Source organism: Dermacentor silvarum, chromosome 2 (assembly GCF_013339745.2).
Source record: "Dermacentor silvarum isolate Dsil-2018 chromosome 2, BIME_Dsil_1.4, whole genome shotgun sequence".
NCBI classification, from domain to species: Eukaryota; Metazoa; Arthropoda; class Arachnida; order Ixodida; family Ixodidae; genus Dermacentor; species Dermacentor silvarum.
In genome coordinates, this window is record NC_051155.1 from 34,363,260 (window position 1) to 34,375,617 (window position 12,358).

Sequence of the window (12,358 nt, forward strand, 5' to 3'; positions counted from 1 at the left end):
GAAATGGTCTACGAACAACTGGACCAAATGATAATAGACGAAAATGGAAAAAATAGCCTGGGAAGCGATCATAGACGTTTAGCATTAAAGTTTGGGAGAGATACCAGCGCAGAACATGAACCAATAGCCTCAGAGTTTTTAAAAATGAATGACGAGCAAATAACAGAGATCGCAAACAACATAGAGAAGAAAATTGAGGCTTTTCCTACAGCAGTCTGGGAATATAAGGAACTGGTGGAGGTTATGCAGCATGAAATAAGGCGGACACGGCAATACAATTGTTGGATTGGAAAGAGGAAACCACGTAAGTGGTGGAACAAGGAAATTAAACAAGCTATAGAAGAGCGTAAAGAGGCATCTAGGGTTCATCGAGAAGCCAAAAAGTTGGGATTACAAGAAGAAGAGGTGCTCCTTAGATGGAATACGTACCGAGAAAAGAAAAGGGTTGCGAGTGAGCTCGTGCAAGAGAAAATTAAATGCGCAAGTGAACGTTGGGTGCATAACATTCACAAAAGAGACAAAGGCGCCCCAAAAAGATTCTGGAACCATATAAAAGCACTCGGAGCTCCAACTAGAAACTCGCAAACGGCTATAAGGGATGAAGACGGTAACATCTATGAAGGCGATGATGCGCTGCGGTACATCACAGACGTTATCAGGCATAACTTCGGTACGAGAAAAAGCGTAGTTCAGACAACAGATCCAGCAACAACAGAGAGGCCTGAGAGATCAAAATTCAGCATAGAAAGCTTTTATTGGAAAAAGGCAGCAGAAAATGTCCCTAACAACACGGCAGCAGGACCCGATGAAATCCCAATACAGCTAATCAAAAACCTCGGTCCAAAAAGCAAGGCACTGCTGACTAATGCCATAGAGCAAGTGATTAGAACAAAGAATATTCCCGTTGGATGGCGTGAAAGCAAGATGAATCTTATCTACAAAGGCAAAGGAGATAAGGATAAGACGAGCTCGTACAGGCCAGTTACAGTAACGTCGGTGATATATAGAATGGCAATGCAAGCCATAAAATTAGAACTGTCGAAGTGGGTGGAGGAAAACGGTGTATTGGGGGAACTACAGAATGGGTTCAGGCCAGGCAGACGCTTAGAAGACAATATGTTTGTACTAACTCAGTGCATAGAGATTTCAGTAGCTCAGAAAAGACCTTTATGGATAGCATTTCTAGATATTAAAGGAGCTTATGACAACGTAGACAGGGAATTGTTGTGGGATATTCTTCAATACGAAGGCATAGATGACGATTTCGTGGAGCTGCTGAGGGAGATATATCGAGACAACCAAGTACAAGTGGCATGGGAAGGCCGAAAAGGAAATGAAATGGTGGGAATTCACCAAGGATTGAAGCAAGGATGCCCTCTGTCACCATTGTTGTTCACGCTTTACGTCAAGGGCATAGAAAGACGACTGGAAAACAGCGAATTAGGTTTTGATTTATCCTACATGCGTAATGGACAAATGGTGCAACAGAAGATCCCTGGACTGATGTACGCAGACGACATTGTGCTACTAGCGGACAATAAAAAAGATTTACAGATACTTGCGAATATCTGTGGGAACGCAGCGACAAATCTAGGCCTTAAGTTTAGCACAGAGAAATCAGGGATTATGATCTTTAATGAGCACACGAGTAACTTCGTGGTGTCAATTCAACAACAAGTAATACCCATAGTGAAGCAATATAAGTACCTCGGCGTACACATAAACGAAGGAAAGAATTACTCAATCAACCACCAAGATAATCTGAAAATAAAGGGGAAGCGGAATGCAGCATTAATGAAACACAGAGCACTGTGGGGCCACAATAAGTATGAGGTGGTGCGTGGAATCTGGAAAGGAGTTATGGTGCCAGCGCTAACATTCGCAAATGCCATTATATGCTTAAAATCGGATATATTGGCGGGTTTGGAAGTTAACCAAAGATCAGTAGGCCGGTTGGCTTTGGGAGCACACGGTAATACGACAAATGAGGCAGTGCATGGAGACATGGGTTGGGCCTCTTTTGAAGTCAGAGAAGCACAAAGCAAAATTAGTTTTGAAGAAAGGCTCAGGAACATGGATGAAAATAAATGGGCAGCTAAAGTGCACAAGTATCTCTACATGAAAGCGTGGACACAGAATGGAGGAAGAGGTCAAGGAAGTTGGCAACCAAGTACAGGATAATCGAAACTGTAAATAGACAACCAGGGGTCATCAGAAAGAAAGTGAGAGAAATAGAGACCGTGAATTGGATGCAAAGAATGGAAACGAAAAGGACAATGGAGATTTACAAGAATGAGAAGAAAGAAATTAGAAGGGAAACTCTGTACGATAACACAAAGGGCAGTGCCTTGCTATTTGAGGCTCGAGCCGGTTGCCTAAGGACGAAAACATATCGGAACAAATATTCGGAATTAGATGAGATATGTGTATGCTGCAGTAAAGATCCAGAGACCACTCAGCACATCCTAATGGAATGCGACGGGATCCACCCAGCGAGAACCGTAGGTAACGTGCAACTCCCAGAAGCGCTTGGGTTTAAAGTGGAAGGAAACATAAACAGATCAGCCGTAGAGATCAGCAAGAGACGATTAGAGTACTGGTGGAAAAAAGTAGGGAAAGATGGATGCGACCTGATCTCTTAAAATCATAGGCAGCGGTACAAGGTAAATTTTTGAAAAAGAAAAATAATGATAGGTATACAAAAATGCAAGATAAAGAACATGTATAGTATACCTGATTAAATCAAGCAGGCTAGGTGACTATTTGTCGCCGCCCCGTTTCAAAGGGGATGCCAATAAATCATCATCAGTGACGTCAACGCTGGTTGGAGCGCAGACGCAGTTTGAAGCTTGACCGCTGGGATATGACTTGCACTCGACCTGGTGCTGCGCTGCTGGCAAGCTTCACAGCGAGGCGGTGGCGAGTGATGATCCCCGGGGCTGCTGGCGATTTGAACTGCGTAGAACAAGCAAGCGGTTACTTGCTGCTCAACTGTGTGGCTGCCTGGATGCCCTAAACACTGAATAAAGAATGAAACAATTACTGTTGTCATAAAAATGTGCTTTCCATAGTACAAGTACACCAGCAACACAATGAATCCACAAGTGCAAATGAATGCTGCCATTTTCCCCTTGCCTCTATGTATTCAGTTTTCATGCCGTTTTACACTAGCAGAGGAAGAAGGGTCCCCCTGGCAGTGTTTGATTCTAGGACATAATTACGCTGTGGGGCTATACTCGCATTCGAAAACAGCTGAATGAACTGTAGATAATGCACACATTCCGTCCATTTGCTTTATTATATTACGAAAATGGATCCCCGAGGCGCGTCGTCGCACCACACAATCTTGCAAAATAGTGCACGTAAATCTGAATAAACGGCAACCACTTCGGCGTTTAGAATGCAGGATAATGCTATTTATTTCTCTCAAAATAAAACACGCACACCAGCGCCTTTTATTAAGCGAAAATGCGACAAAAAAGTGTCCATCAAAACATCTCGTTTCTTTCTAGGTGCAAGACAGCGGGGCGAAAAATTATCAAGATAATACGCACCGCAGATTAAGGTGCACAACAGCTGATTTGACGAAACTTGAGTACGTGGGAAAAATTGACCACACAAGGCGTCTGGACGGGTTTCGAGCCGTGAGCGCTGGCAACTCCGCTAACGGCGGTGGTAAGCGCAAGTGACGCGTTGAAAAATTTCTGTCTTCATGAGTCAGACGCCCCAGTCTTGCTCCACGTTTCAAGGCATCGCATTTGAAGCGAAGAACGACGCGCGCACTAGCAGAAAACCACCTCCCGCATACGGGCCTCCAAGCCTGTGACGGCAGCTGCCACTAAAAGTTACTACGTACCAAACAATCACGAATGTTCCGGCAACCTTGTGGGCCTATTCCTGCCCAAAAGGCACCGCTCACGGGGCCCCCGAGAGAGGGAGGGGTGGCTTGAGAGGAGGTTGGCTTGCCGAGGCTAGCGGAATCACGTGATGCTCCCTCCTAGTATTTTTTACCTACATGCATCCTGGTGTTGCTATGCGGCAACGTATAAGGCCGCGTCGCAGTTAGGCCTACGGTCACCGGAATCGCCCACGATCTCACAAATTGGACGGGCTGTGCGCTCCAAACTAACGTTTCAGGTGAGCTTAGAGAAAGCGAAAGCTCATTTCTGTAGTTACTGGTGATCTACGCGAGTGAGAGTGCAACAATCACGAGAATTCATGCTGAAGCGGGAGCCAGATGTGCCGCCATGTTTGACAACGTTATTTCTTTAGCGTCCGTAAACATTACGAACGTTAAACTCGCCAAATAACGTACGTTATCATAGTGCACGTAAACCGCAGAAACCGAATAACGTTCAGAGCATGCGCATTGATGACAACGTAATTTTTTAAGTACGTAATGCGTTAACGTTTGCTTGCAAACGCTAAACTAAAACTGTCTAATAGTGGCTGGGAGCTCCTGAGCACGCCGACAATGCAGGCCGCAACGGAGAGACTTACAGCCTGTGAGGCTGAATATTTATTCATACTGCCAGAAAGGCAGATTAGAAATGGGTGCATGGCGCAAACCGCGTTCAAGGCAAACTTATTTTTTGTTTTTGTCCACTTAGAGTTACCATTCGAATATACCATTTTCAAGGTTTATATAACGCAGAGAAGGTTCTTATTTTGTCAAGTCCTGATATTATTATAACATTTTGCCTTTGTATCTTTTGCTTTTCAACTAGAATAATTGCTGCATGATTACCGTCCAGACTGTGTCCACTATCCAGTGGCTCTTGTTATATATCCCGCACGACTTTCATTGAGTTATTTGAACTCTGATCACCTCACAGACTTCTAATTTTAGACTCTTTCGTAATATAATAGCCGCTGAATAATTGCGTTAGTGGTTTCCTAGGAAGAAATTTCCTTCGTTTGAGAGAGAAATAACGTCAAAACAGGCAGTAACCAAAAAGTAAAGAAACTGTGGCCATTATTCCTTCTCTTGTTATTTTATTGGAACGTTTTCTACAGAAATCAAGACTACATATTTTTAGACGAAAAAAACAACAAGATGATGTTTAGGATTTACCATTTCATACAGAGAAACGTGCATAGGCACCTCTCAAGCAGTTTTCGACTACACTTTATCTAATCGCAACTGTTTGGGTCGTACACTGTATGGAACCTCTGTATTTCCGCACTTGGAACTTAAAACCTGCCCGCAGCACGGCTCTTCGTTGTCTGTATGGTCATGTTTGACCCAAGGACGCATTTTGTGTGTGCTTCCGTAGAATACTCAGCCACTCTTTGTGTATCTGAAATGTGTGAGATAACGATATTAATAGAAATATAAATGAGAGATTTGTATTCAAATATTAACTTGAGGTCTACGATTACAAAATGAAAATACGCCTGTTACCGTTTAAACGTCATCCGTTGTGAGTAGCCTATTATATTTCCATTGCATGATTGAGGCCCCATGATGGCCTTACCCTTTTTTAGACGGCTCGTGGTCACGCGCCATTCACAAAGTACTAAGCAATTGTGTTGCGCATACAATCTGCACAAGCTTCGGTGACAACAGAAATTGAATACAACCAACGATAACGTTCGAGAAACTTCCGCAACAGAAAGGCCCGTTCTGCGCTGAGTGATAAAACTGTAAGAGATTGGGTCGTGAAAACGTCCAGTTCGGCAAGTTACTATGGTAGTTTGGCAACTGCCATAGTAACAGGTATCACAACCGAAGCCACCATTCACTCATTACGTCATTTACTGTAGTGGCTGCTGACACCTGCCTGTACGGAACTGCATTTAGTGCTACATCTCGTTTTCATTGACGTGAAGCGCATGCAAGGCTTCGCTAGAAATAAACAATCCGACATAGCAGTTCGCCCACAATTCCTGTATTCGTTTTGAGATCTCTAGACCACTAATTTCACTGCATGAACGTTAGGACGTTTAAGCACTTCTCTCAGTCTTGTAGGAGCGATATCACTGAAGGTGAACTTGTGTAATGATGCACTACTCCAAGTGGCGCTAGGCCTAATAACCGTGTCTATTACTACGCGCGATGTAGAAGATACCGGATAACACATCACTTTTAGAGGACCAGGTCTTCTAACCGCAGCGTCATCTGAGCCTTGGGCGTGTGTTTCGAGGAAGCCCTAAACGCTCTGCGCTAATAGGCCTTACGCCTTGCGGTAGGGAGAAAACGCCGCCAAAGAAACGAAGCGAGAGGCGCATTTCAGAGTGTCAAACAGTAAAAAAAAAGAAAAGCTCAAATATGTGTGCACTCTAAACAAGGCAAGGTCGACGTAATTGGGAGTGAAATACTTTAAAGATAATATACAAAATAAAAGAATAATTAATTTGAAAAATAGACAGAATAAGTAAATATCAACATTTACAGATCGAATCATTTCAAACAACATGTACATCGACGTTGTCTTCTTAGGCGCCAAAACTTGGTCGACCCTTTGTTTTTTGTTTTGTACTGTTTTCAATAAATAGCAAAATAAGGTTCTTTATTAAAATATGGCCTGCTGCAAATTCAGCACACATATTGATAGTGTAGATTCTACATCATGCTGTTAGGAAGTAAAATTATATTTTCGTGGACTAAGTGGCACTTCATTTTTACTGCAACTTGCAAATGAAGACGGTAGGCATTTGGGAATAAACTATATCGAAAATGATTGTAAAAGTAAGTGATAGGTTTTCTTGCGGACATTGCCCCGTCGTGCGTCTGCTGTGTAATACGGGCACATCAGCAGACGACGACGTCGCAACCTCACTGCAAGGCCAGTCTGTCAAATGATACCACGACACAGTTTATGTTGGTCTAATCACTGCACCCCATTTGATAGGGTGCCGGGCCATCTACGTCTAGCAGGGCCAACAACATAATCGGAATGCCGCTATTTTCAAAAAGCTGCCATACAATTCCCGTGGCATCTCAGGAGGAAAAATAAACGTTTTCGTTCCAAAGGTCATAATAGGTCAAGTGGTGCCATGTGCTTTAAAATTCTACTGAAGACGCCCCATTCCTTTTTAGCATTAGTCACCGCAGTGGCATGGAGTACTGTAAACACCGAAATTTCTGTTTGCCACGGTGACAGTAGCAAGGCTAAGATAGCAAAAATTATGCAGTTTACACACATTGCCTCGCTAGATGTTATGCGAGGAATTTTGCAAGTACCTGGCTATCCAGCATCGTCCTGGGTACACGGGCAACGTGTTTGTTTTAGGCTGAAGATTACGTGTGTGAAGCGAGCTCTTTTGTGACGACAGACGTTAGACGGCGACGACGACATAATGATGGCAACAGTACTAGAATACTTTTGCTTTGCTCTGGTAAACCAACGTCACAACCTGTTGCATTGCCACGTTGGGTAATCTCGAAGGCGGTACAAAGTCGCACAGAGGCTCTCAGAATGTGGGCCGATCCCAGAGGAAGTGCAGTCTAATACAGTGTCTCAGTGTATTAGCAGCCGCAAGGGAAAAGTGAGGATAACTGGCACGCCCCCTAGCATGTCGCATGGGATACGGTAGATAGCGGTAAGTCTGTGGGCGAGTGCAAAATGGTGCGCGCAAGTGCCCTTGCTAAGGCTGTGGGAGGCGACCCATGCGATAGTATTCTCAAAGCCCTAGTCAGCGTTTGGAAGAGAAACGCGTGCTCGATGTTGCTTGGTCTTCACAGCTCATGAAATACACCACATATGACAATTTATCAGAGTTATATCAATGTGCAACGAATTGCGAGTATCTTAGCGAGCCTTACAGTTTCTGGAAGAGTTTAAGTGAGCGACCCATTATTCGAGCGGCTGACAAAATTGGAGCCACATATGCTCATAAAATAGTTTAAATCCCACGCATTGAGTACCTCCCTCACCACGCCCCCCCCCCCCCCCCGCCCACGCCCACGCACACACACACGCACGCATGCAGGCGCGCACCACACTGGCACTTTCACTCATCGTGGTCAAGGTTATTGCGAATTCTCTGTTCCATGACATACCGGGGCGAAAGTTTTCCGCCCTCTCGAAGAACACTTTCATCACACTCTGTCACAGTCAGGTTGTCACTGGGATCTGCATGAGCATCCACGTAGGCTACCCCCTGCATTCGTAAATTCTTACAGCGTGTGGTCCTTGTTCCATTCCTTATTCTTCTGTTCGACTTGGTGTTCTTCAACTGGCTTCTTCTGGCCGACCGCAAGGAGCATCGCCTTATGGTCCGTGACATGGCAACTACAGTACTTGACTTCTCTAACTGTGTCCTGATTATGGAACGTCATATCTAAACACGTATTGCAGTTGCTTGAAATTGCATTCGTAGGACTTGCCGTCTCCAAACCAGCAAGCATGTAGCATCTCTGGAAATTTTGTGGATACCCGGACGTTCGGATTGAAATCTCCCACAACTATCAACGCAGCCTTTCTAATCCAGAACTGCAGTTCTCTCAGGACACGGTCTGCCGCTGCGGTCTCGCCGATTCCGGGCGCAATGTATACATACACGACCACCACACTGCCTAGTCGCGCAGCACGAACTTCCCCGTACTCGTACACTTGTTGGACGAGAAAGACTTCCTCCGCCTGCACTTACCGTTTACGTAAATGGCTACACCAGCAGCGCAGTTGTCGGAGCGCTTGGCCGCGCTGATGCAGCGAAACCCATCCACTTCGTAGGGGACTTCGGGTCCATCCAGGTCTTGGTAAAGCTGTGCTAGAACGAAATCGTTGGCAACGTCTGCACAGTGTGCACCGAGAGAGCGCACGTTGACACTGCCGACGGTGACGACGTACTCGGCCAAGGTATTGTTGCCCTCCGCAGTGATGGTGTGGAGACGGTGATTGCCAAGTTTCCTGAATTCATCGGCAATAGCGCAATCATATCCGGGTTGTCGTTGACATGATAGAACCGATGATCGTTGTCCTTGTTCGTCAGGCACAGCCCGTTGATGGTGGTAACCCTGCTAAGAGCGACGTACACGAGCTTCTGATTCTGGGACTTTCAGTAATAAACCACAACCTCATCGTAGGTGCTACCCTGGGACTTATGGATGGTTATGGCGCTCGCCTGGACCACGGGGAGTTGCTTGCGCCTGACGGTTAGGTGGCCCATCCCCTTTCCCTTCAAGTGGCACCCGACGGTGATGAGTTCGATGGGAACCCAATTACCGCAAATGTCAGGATCGTTGGCTCGGTAGCGTCGTCCCTTCAGCAGGGCCTCTGCACCCACACCAGTGGTAAACTCAATCCATAAGCGCAGCTGGTTGTTGTCGGTGTCCCTTTGCACGTGCCTGAGGATCCCCACACTGCCATTGACGAGACTGGGACACGTCGATGTTACGTATGGACATCTATGGCTTCCCCATGCACAGCAGGATCTTGTGGGTCAAGTTGGCAATCTCAACATTGGACATTTTGGCGGCTCTGGCTTTGGCGTGTGCGTACGCCTCGTCGGACCTGTGCCCACAAATGGTCTCTACAGCCGAGCAGTGGATCGCTTATTCTGTACAGGCTTCGGCGATCGCGATGTTAAATGCGTCAGCGTCTTTGTTCGTGTAGACGAGGCGCACTCCGGACGGGCACTTCTGAAGCGCAGCCACTGAAGTACCAGGCCAAGCACGCCTAGTCTTGATGAACTCACATGTTTTAGTGCATCTTAACGCCGACTGCCGCGGCCACTTGTCACTTGCCCACTAGGCATGGCGCAGCAGCAACACAAAAAGTCAGCGCTGCTTGGGGGAGCTGCATTCCGGCAACTTAAACACTGTATCACTCCTCCCCTCTTAAGATACATGCTACGGGGAGTACTTGGTAACAGGTTTTCGAGTTCTTATGCTACGCCGCAACATTGGAGTGCAATATGCAGCCATGACAGGGTTGTCCACGGCACAACTACTTCCAGATACACTTCCAGGGGATTGTTCCTCATGTAGCACGTCGGGTGCAGCTGGGAGATGTATGTCTGGTTCTTTCTCATGAAGCACATCCGGGACAGCTGGACAATGGATGGGCGGCTGCTGCAGTTGAGGAAAAGCTTCTGTGTCAGCAGGACGAAATGGCGCTGTCTGCGCAAGGCGCAAGTGGTCATTGTGTCGGTTCCATGTCGAATCATCTTGACAAAGGACATGGGCCGACGGTGGATTAACATCCCAAAAACACTGGCAAATACCCATGGTGCACCTGTGCGGAAGTTTCTCGCATACACTTTATATCCTGGTTGGAGTAATGGTCCCGGACGTGACCCTCTGTCAGCATTCTACCTTCGTGCTGTGCTTCGCAAGCTTCAAGAATCTGGCCTCAAAGTGAAACTCTTCAAGTGTCACTTCTTCTTGCCACAAGTGCAGTATCTTGGGCACATCATCAGCAAGTAAGGCCTTTCCCCGAACGGGGACAAGGTGGCTGCCATTCTGCATACCCCTGCGCCAAAATACGTCAAGGAACTTCAGAGTTTCTTAGGACTTGTCAATTTCTTTCGGCGTTTTTTGCCTAATCTTTCTGCACTTCTTTCTCCCCTGCACTCTCTTCTTTGTGATGGAAAGAAATGGGAGTGGGGGCAGGATCAGCAAAATGCATTCACATCCTGCAAGTACGTGGTGACCTCAGCTCCAGTTCTCGTGCATTTCCGCCCTGACAGGCCTGCATGTCTCAGCTGTGGCGCGTCACCTTATGGCATAGGTGCAGTTCTGGCTCACAAAGATACCCATGGCCAAGAACATCCCATTGCTTTTGCCTCACGGAATTTGTCAAAAGCAGAACGAAACAACAGTCAACTTGACAGGGAGGCCCTGGCACTCGTGTTTTGTGTAGATCGGTTCCACCAGAACTTGTGGGGCTTACCGTTTGAAGCATACACTGACCACAAGCCACTTCTCGGTCTGCTGGGTGCCAACAAGCCTGTCCCTGTGCAAGCATCGCCAAGCTTGGTCAGGTGGGCTCTCAAGCTATCCGCGTACACGTAGGCACTTGTATACAAGCCTGGAAGAGAGCTTGGCCATGCTGACGCTCTTACCAGACTGCCACTACCTAACGACAGCACCGCACTACCTGACCCTGCCGAAATTTTTATGTTTGAGGAGGCGTATCCACGACTTCTTTCACCTGCTGTGGTGGCACGAGCCACCATGAATGATCCAGTTCTGGGTCACATTGTGCATTCTGTAAGGAAAGGAGAGAGCCTTCCAGCTGGGCCAGAGTGGAACGCTTTCAACACAAGAAGCTCAGAACTCAGTCTCAGTCAGGAAGGCAGCGCTGCTTGGGGGCGCTGCATTCCGGCAACTTAAACATTGTATCAGAAAGTGTACAATCATTGCATTCTACCGGGACTAACATATGGGGCAGAAACTTGGACGTTAACAAAGAAGCTCAAGAACAAGTTAAGGACCGCACAAAGAGCGCTGGAACGAAAAATGTTGGGCCTAACGTTAAGAGACAGGAAGAGAGCGGTGTGGATCAGTGAGCAAACGGGGGTAGCCGATATTCTAGTTCACATTAAGAGGAAAAAATGGAGCTGGGCAGGCCATATAATGCGTTGGACGGATAACCGATCGACCATTAGAGTTACAGAATGGATACGAAGAGAAGGGAAACGCAGTCGAGGACGGCAGAAAACTAGGTGGGGTGATGAAGTTAGAAAATTTGCAGGTGCAAGTTGGAATTACCTAGCGTAAGAAAGGGGTAATTAGAGATCGCAGGGAGAGGCCTTCGTCCTGCAGTGGACATAAATATAGGCTGATGATGATGTTGATGATTTTTCAGAAATTTTCAGAAATAGAAGCAGTAGCGCACCCAGGATCTCTGCCAGGGGGGGGTTGACAGTTTGCCAATACCATATAAACAGCACTAATTGCCATTTATTCACGGGAAAATGTCAAAAAGTGCGTTTTTTGCGAGTGTGCAGACGATTGCGCGTCTTACATCTTAGTTGCAGTACTCAAATGGGTAAGGAAAGAAAAGGGGTTAAACAAAAGGGGGGGTTAAGTCGGCCTCAGGGGGGGGGGGGTTACAACCCCCGAATCCCCCCCCCCCCCCCCGTCGGTGCGCCACTGAGCAGAAGCGAACCGTACGTTGCCTTCAGTGTGCGCTCAGCCGCTGTCGTGTCTATTGTAGTAGCGTATTCATGCCATCCCACGTCACCTTTTCCCTCGCCTCCTTTTATGGGAACTGCGAGCGAAGAGTTGCAATGCTGTTATTCACTGGTTTACAACTGCGTTGGTTCTATCCAATCTCTTACTCCCTACTTCCTCTTCACAATTATATATAAATCCCCACTGGACTTGCACGTTAGTAGAAAGATGAGGGCTGCAGTTTCGGCCATGCTTTTGCGGGGTTCAAATATAATTACAGCTGTCAAGACGCTA